Here is an 8,268-nt window from a genome sequence, read left to right on the forward strand (position 1 = left end):
CAATGCAGCCAAGCAACACAGTTGGAGCCTCCCTCCTCCCTGGCCGGCAGGGAGGGAGGGAGAGGAGCTGCTTCCTTTGAAACCTGGGAAATTTAAGGGACATCATCAATAAGGGACAGCAGCGGGACACGGCACTGGGATAAGGGAGTTTCCTGCCAAATAAGGGCCGTTTGACAGCTATGAAATGGAGAGGTTTTCTCATTTCCTTTGTCCTTGCAGAGAAACATTTGAAGTCAATTTGGGAGAGACAAAATGGTTTCAGGACTTTTTTCCTGTACTGTTTCAGACATGTGGTTTATATGCTTATGTACATGTTTGCCTGGTACATTTATGAACATTTATTTTATATCTTAGACCTTATAATTCTCCTAACACCCCTTACTAGCTCTCCTTCACACACACCCAAAGTGTTTTTGCCTGAATATCTCTTTAAACTCCGACAAAGCCGCTTGCTTGCCTGGAGGGAGGGTAGAGATCTAGGTGTCAGAGTGTTCGTGCAAAAGGAAAAATTGGCATTCATTTCTGTCCACTTTTACCTCTCTTTCCACTGGAAAGTTGCCACAAGGGCATTTATTTATTTAATATTATAAAATTCATACACCACTAGATTGTAAAAAAACAAGCAAACCCTCAAAGCAGTTTTTAAAAAGAATAAAATAATAAAATTATTACTAAAAACAATTAAAATGATCCAATTTTTCTAAACAAAAAACAACCTAGCCAAAAAAACCCACCATCTTGCATGTAGATATGCTTATCTAAACACAAATGTTTTTATCAGGTGCCAAAAAATAGTACAGTGAAGGTGCCTGCCTGATACCAATAGGAAGTTCCAAAGTGTTGGTGCTACCACACAAAAATATTGATTTATTGCAGATACAGAATAGGTATTGTGTGACACTGGTAACAGCGCCAGTACTATACTATGCCCATGCTACCTTGCACCCAATCTCATCTGATTTCGGAAGCTAAGCAGGGTCAGGCCTGGTTAGTACTTGGATGGGAGACCTCCTGGGAATACTGGGTGCTGTAGGGTTTTATTATGTTTTAACTAATCCAGAATGCAGCAGCTAGACTGGGGACTGGGAGTGGCCATCGGGACCATATAACACTGGTCTTGAAAGACCTACACTGGCTCCCAGTATGTTTCCAAGCACAATTCAAAGTATTGGTGCTGACCTTTAAAGTCCTCAACGGCCTCAGCCCAGTATACCTGAAGGAGCGTCTCCACCCCCATCGTTCAGGTGCTGCAGAAAGAATGTCAGTCAAGGGAGCCATGGACTCTCAAAGGTTGAAAACCTCTGCATTAATCCAATATTGAATTAACCTATGTAGCCCTGCAACTTAAAAAGGGTTCTCCACCTAGCCCTACAATCTGGAACCTATTGAGGCTGGCATCAAACATGATAAGTTGGAAGAACTAATCTATGGCCTTTCCTACACTTCATGGCTTTCATTCTTTCTTATAGCTAGCCTTAAAACATGAATGGGTGTCAGAGTCACGGCTGAGTCAGACCCCTGAGAAGAGTCAGACTCTGGAGATGAGGGATTGCAGTCATAGTCAGAGCAAGAATGGATTTGTTTGTCCCCACGTCCTCCAGAGTTTCCAGCCGCAGATGGAGAAGTAGACTCAGAAGGCTTTCAGTGGGCTGGGGGAGGCAACAGGCAGCCCTGAGGGGGTTGCTATGCAACCAGAAGGGAGGCCTCTTCGTTTGATAGTGGAGAAGATGTCCACCCACCCTCCCCTGCTCCAGGAGAGCTGAAAGGGTTAAAATGCAAGGGAAGTACAAGGGAGGGAGGAAGTGACATTGGCAAGCTGCACTCCATGCTGTGGAAGGGGCAGAGGTTCAGAGTGAGCAATTCATGACCAAGGGCGTATGGCTCAGTGCCACTCTCTCTGTGTTAATTGTAAATCATGGGAAGGCAAACTAAGGCCCGGGGGCCAGATCCATCCCAATCGCCTTCTAAATCCGGCCCGCGGATGGTCCGGGAATCAGCATGTTTTTACATGAGTAGAATGTGTGCTTCTATTTAAAATGCATCTCTGGGTTCATTGTGGGGCATAGGAATTGGTTCATTATTTTTTTCTTCAAAATGTAGTCCAGCCCCCCACAAGGTCTGAGGGACAGTGGACCGGCCCGCTGCAGAAAAAGTTTGCTGACCCCTGTTGTAAATAAACATACCATAAATCTGCCAGAGGCTCCTTAATTCTTGTCGGAGCTTTCTTGTGTATGCCTGAGATCCTGACAAATTGCTTATTTACCCGGGGGGGGGGGGATTTCCACTCTGTCCCTTCCATACCCATCTCCTAATACCTCAAGTTTCCATGCTCCGCCTGTAAAGGTTTATATATATATATAGAAATCAGGCATGGTGCTGACATGCACAAAAGTTGATTGCCCTCTCTGAGAATGTTGGGAACGCACATGCGCACTCTTTTGGGCTGGATGGGTTTGCTCCTCTCTGCCCATGTGATGCCTGGTTCTAGGTGACAAGACTGAACCCTCCTGTTCAGGCTTCTATTCAGCCAGAGCCCCCTCCCAGTTGCTCCAAGCTCTCCTGAGCCTCCACTGAGGTTCTCCTCTCTGGGGGCAACAGGAGTCGGGGAGGAAAGGGTTGGCATCCCTGCTCCCTCTTTCCAAGCAATTGAAGTCAGGAAAAGAAGAAGAAGAGGAGGAGGAGAAAGAGTTTGGATTTGATATCCCGTTTTATCACTACCCTAAGGAGTCTCAAGGGGACGCGGGTGGCGCTGTGGGTTAAACCACAGAGCCTAGCACTTGCTGATCAGAAGGTTGGCGGTTCGAATCCCCGCGACAGGGTGAGCTCCCATTGTTCTGTCCCAGCTCCTGCCAACCTAGCAGTTCGAAAGCACGTCAAAGTACAAGTAGATAAATAGATACCTCTCTGTCAGGAAGGTAAATGGTGTTTCCGTGCGCTGCTCTGGTTCTCCAGAAGCAGCTTAGTCATGCTAACCACATGACCCGGAAGCTGTACACCGGCTCCCTCGGCCAATAAAGCGAGATGAGTGCCGCAACCCCAGAGTCGGTCACGATTGGACCTAATGGTCAGGGGTCCCCTTACCTTTACCTAAAGAGTCTCAAAGTGGTTCAAAAGGGCATTGTCTTCTCCTCCAACTAAGATTATCAGCAGTCAGCCCCCCCTTGTTTCTTTCTCCCCCTCCTCTTGCATCACAGCCCACCAACCCAATCCCACACTGTAGATTTAAATACCAGCAGCTCTGAAGGTGAGGAATTGATGTTCAGATTCCTGATATTTTCATGAATTTGGTTCACAATGGAAAGGGAATAGGAGCCATGGAATGAATTAGACATGCAAAAGCAATTAAAAAGTGCAAGGATTTTATTGAAGCACTCAGTTGTATACATACCCCCAAGTAAGAGAGACAGGGAATCTTTGCATTAGAAAGTTACATATTTTTAAAGTGAGGTATATCTCTGCAATGATGGATTTGCCTGGGAGGTAACTTTTTTTAAAAAAAAAAAAGTCATGGTACTTGGGATATCACACTGGGTAATCCAGTTCATCCCATGTTTAGTAAGATGGTATACAACACAAATGCCTACACTACATCACCACTTGTTCAAATCTGAATTGGCTTGTCATTGTGACATCACCATACTGTGATCCCTGAGTGGTTGGGACTGATGGCATGATCCCTTATTGGTTGGAATCCCCTCCCAGAAAGAAGTAGCACCAATTCCCCAAGAGAGGAAAGGGCATTGAAGCAGGTGCAAAGAAATAGGGTTTGGAGTTAAAGGCAAAAATAAGTTAACCTGCTGCTGGCAGATGTTGTTGACATTCACTTCACATCAGTATCCCACCAGGAATGATGGGAGTGACATTTAACAGTATCTTGAGAGTCACAAAGTTCCCCATAACTGGCTTAAGGAAAATTCAACTAAAAATACAGTAAAATAAAATAAAGTTTACATGACATGCACTTTATAAGAGCAGAGCCTTTACAGATGAGCATTTTACATGTCCCATTTATTGTGTGTTTCGTAGACTGCATTGGGGACTAACATGGTTTGCAGGGTTGGCTGCAGGAGACTTTTCCATTATGAACATTGCTACACAGATATCCCCCTGGGAAAACCACTTCACAGCTTTGTGGCTGTATTCCTACTCGCGTCCCAAGACTTGATGACCCAGTCCATCCTCTGCAGGATCCAGTACGAGAAGGACACATCCAATTGTTTGGGGGGCAGCAAGACTTCGTAGCGGGAAGCATGTTGCAGCTGGCTTCCTTCTATAACAAGGGAAGGCCAGGGCAAGTCAGTCTCTCAACTCACCACATCAGTCAGAATTCTGGTTGGGTTCTGGATTATTTGCCATTGACCTTGTGCAGGAGTTACTTTGCATCCAGGTTCATTTAAATAAAGAAATAAAAAGTACCACACATAAAATCATAGAACTGTAGAGTTGGAATATTCATGCCTAAACAGAAGCTTAGGAAAGTGCGTTATGCTGAGTTACAGTATATCATTGGTCCATTTAGCTCTGCACTATCAGTTTAGACTACAGGGTTTCAGGCAGAGGACATTCACAGCCCTACCTGGAGATGTTGTTGAAGTTCGACCTCTAGCACTGAGCTATCAGCTGTCTAGCTCACTGTGAGCCACCTTCAGGTATGCAAAGTGCACTTTCACAAGTGCCTTCCCCACAACAGAACTCAGGCACGTCTGAAAGTCTCCATGAGGCACTCTGGAGCTGTACAGTATTTCCTGATCACCTGTTTGTTATTGACTTGGGGTGGGGAGTAAATAGCCTGGTATGATCTCAGGAATGAGCCGATTTGCAGTCTAAGCTGGTCGTGATGGCTATGCCCTGTCTCCACAGTTGGAGACACTCATGCCTCAGAAGACCAGTTGCTGGAAAGCACAGGAATGGAGAGGACTCTTGTGTTTGATCCTACTTCTGGGTTTCCCATTGGGGCATCTGGGCAGCCACTGTGAGAGCAGGATGCTGGAATAAATGGGTGACTAGCCTAATCCAGCAGGCTCTTCTTAGAACTTTAGCAGGTTCTTCTGTCTACTAACTGGACATTTTTAACACCACCATGGTGGTGATGTGGTTCCCTGACTGGCTGGTATTTATTTAAGACACATGTTTACCACCTCTGTTAGAACTAGATGGCATGGACTGGCTGGACGCAGAGGATGAGGAAGGCTCAGAGCCAAGGAATTGGTGGTGAGAGAACGTGGAGAGGTCAGAGGGAGAAGATTGGGAGGAGGTGTTGGATGCCGCAGGGGCAACAGGGTTTAGTGAGCAGAAAGAGTTTGTGACAGGGAGCAGTTCAGACTCCAAGACTGAAGCAAAGGAGGAGGTCTAAGGACTGCTGAAAAACCCAGGAAGTCTCCCTCTCCTGCTGCAACAAGCTCCCCCCCCCCTGCCGCCCACTGGTCTTCAAGAATTCACAGGGTAATGAGAAGAGCAGAACAGAGGTCAGAGGTGTGCAGGTGCAGTTTAAGACTGCTTGGGAAACATTCAGGTGTGGAGGTACCTTAGAGAAGAATGTAAGGCACCTTCAGTCCTGGCAACTGCTCCATAGGGGCAAGACCTACTGGGAAGTGTTGTTGAGACCACTAGGCTGAGTTGTATGTTTGTTTCCCTGATTAAAGTGTTAACTTCACTGACAAGGAGACCTGCTTCCTTTATGGCTGACCTGTGTCAGATTCCAGCCGTGACACTAGGCTACAGTAGCCACAATTGGTGGACATTGTAGATGGGGGTCAATCAAGTTGCAGTTGCTCTGTCTGCTTACACACACACACACACACACACACACACACACACACACACTTCATCTCTGCCTTTTTGGTATAACTTACATAGTGGCAAGATATTCTGAAGGGTTTATTGGTGGTGCTGACTTGGGCTGGAGGGAGTGTGAGGGCACAGTGTCCCGGTTGGACCCGCACTCTGCTCTCAGGAGCAATGTCAACAAGCACTTCACTGTTGCTCCCATAAAATCCACCATCTCTGGAAACTCCTGGAGAAATGCAGCATGTCATCTTGTGGGACTTTCAGGATCCTACTGAACACAAGAGGGAAGGAGAGAGGGAGGGAGGGATGAAATGAAATAATCAAAGCCGTATTGTCTACTTTTGGAAACTCTCGGGGAGGGGGAATGAAAGTAGAGATTCGCAGAACCCATGTTGCAAAACAAGGATGAGGGACATCTGTGGCCCTCCAGATGTTGTTGGACTACAGGTCCCATCATCCCTGAACACTAGCTATGCTGGCTGAAGCTGCTGGGCAATGGAATCCAATGGCATTACGAAACTACAACTCCCATCATCACTGACCACAGGCCACATTGACTGGGGTTGATGGCAATCCAAGAATATTATGGAATTACTCCTCCATGCTCCTTAACCAGCTTTGCATCACACCCTCCTTGAGCGTTTCTTCCTGGCTAAGACATAGTCCTTGAACTCTGATGATATATCTTGCTAGCCTGGATGGAGAACAGAGATGGGGATATGAGACTGTGTAGAAACTAGCTTAATGCGCAGAAGGTAAAGTTTGCATTTGTTGCTTCAACAAATTTTGCCTGTGGTTCTACCAACCACTGGCATGTGGCCCTCAGAATACTATCCAGGAATGAATGTGGCCCTCAGATTTCCCCACCCCTGTGATGGAGCAACCTTTTTTGTCAACTCCCAATAAGAGCTTTGAGAAGAGAATGAATGAAATAAAACTTACCTGGTGCTCTCAACTGTAGCTGCGGACAGACGTTATTAGAGGCACTGAACGATCTTCTGGGTTCCGGGTACTTTTATACAGGACTTTTCATGTGGAGTTTTAATTATAGGTCTTGGAACCATCCTTTGAAACTAAGCAGTGGAATTGGTTTCCATGCTTTCTATGCATCCATTACTGGAAAGGAGTGTGATTCAGTGCTTGTGAAAATGTAGCCTATATTCTCAGTCAAATTTAGTAGAGCATAGTGGCTCACCAGGCACCTAACCTGAATTGCATAACTAACACTAAATCTATAGCACCTGAGTCTGTTAATGTAGATCCATCAGATGTCCCGGAATGGTAGGCTGGGCATTTGTAGCATTGCTAACTCAGTCACTTCTTTACAAGTGGAGACTGTGCTACAGTTATTGGCAACGCTCTGAAACCAAGCCACAGTAAAAGCAATTAGCTTCCAGCAAGCTAGCCAAATGGTGCAGAATGCAATAAACTATTTCTATCATGGCCAGTCATTCATACATATAAGTAGGTCCTGGAGGACCAAAATAGAACTCCTAAGGTCTATGTAGGTCAGGGATGGAGGATGCTGTGGACCTTCAGGTGTGGCTGGACTCCACCTCCCTTGGCCATGTTGGTTGGAGTTGATGGGAGTTGGAATAACACAACATCTGGAGGGTTGCTGGTTTCCCACCTCTGACATAATGAGTTGCATTATGCTAAATCAGAATTGAGACCCTGATCTATCCACGGTAATCACACCCAGAGGGATCTCTACTCCAGGGGTGGGGGACGCTTTAGATGTTGCTGGACTTCAACTCCCATCTGCCTCAGTAAGCGTGCAGAGGATTTTACCCAAGGCTCCCTCAAACCGGGAACTTATCCTGCAGGGGTAGCCAGTGTAATTTCCTCCATATATTTTTGGACATTATGATCACCGACTGTTAATTAGGTCTGGTGGGAGTCGGAGCCCAACAGCATGGCCATTTGGGGAGAAGAATGACATCAGGAGCCATGAATGGATCTGATGACTTGAACCTTTCCATGATTAAGTCGTTTCAAGAGAACATCATAGTTATGCCTCTCACCTTGTTGGTGGGTGAAAGTTGTGGTGCCACACAGCTCGCTGCTGGTGCCGGGCCATTTCGGACCCTCCCAATGGCCAACAGGAGATGTTCTTCTCTCCCTTTCTCTGTGGGGAAATTCAAATTTACCCACTTCTGATGATTGGCCTGTTAGCATTTCACTCCTCTGTTTCTGGATGTGTGATTGTTACATCACATGTCTGTGTTTACTTTCTAGGCTTGGAAAGCCTGAGAACGGAAGCCTTATCTCTTCCACTCTGTTGTATTTTTGTACTTTTTACTTTCTGTTGTCTCTCAGAGCTGAAGTGAGAGACACCATGATCACTTGTCCTGTATATACTGCTTAATAAAAGCTTAGAATGAGCACACCGATCTCCACTTTGTTTCTGCTAAACTCTGCTGAGTGTGTGTGCACGTAGGCATCTGCTATGTGTCACTGGAGCATGCCAGGACTGATGAT

At 46.1% G+C, this 8,268-nt stretch overlaps 1 long non-coding RNA gene across 2 annotated transcripts; it reads right to left on the reverse strand.

Moving 5' to 3' along the window:
* Positions 1–3,989: 3,989 nt before the first annotated feature.
* Positions 3,990–7,958, reverse strand: LOC310833042. Of its 2 annotated transcripts, none has more exons than XR_014558530.1 (3): positions 7,812–7,958; positions 5,853–6,055; positions 3,990–4,270 (listed from the first exon to the last, which is right to left on the reverse strand). It is a non-coding gene; the product is annotated as an uncharacterized lncRNA (long non-coding RNA). The 2 variants fall into 2 exon arrangements; XR_014558531.1 differs by having other exon boundaries at positions 5,853–6,058.
* Between the last annotated feature and the right edge of the window lie 310 nt (positions 7,959–8,268).

This window comes from Podarcis gaigeae (assembly GCF_964106915.1).
Source record: "Podarcis gaigeae genome assembly, chromosome: 16".
NCBI lineage: Eukaryota > Metazoa > Chordata > Lepidosauria > Squamata > Lacertidae > Podarcis > Podarcis gaigeae.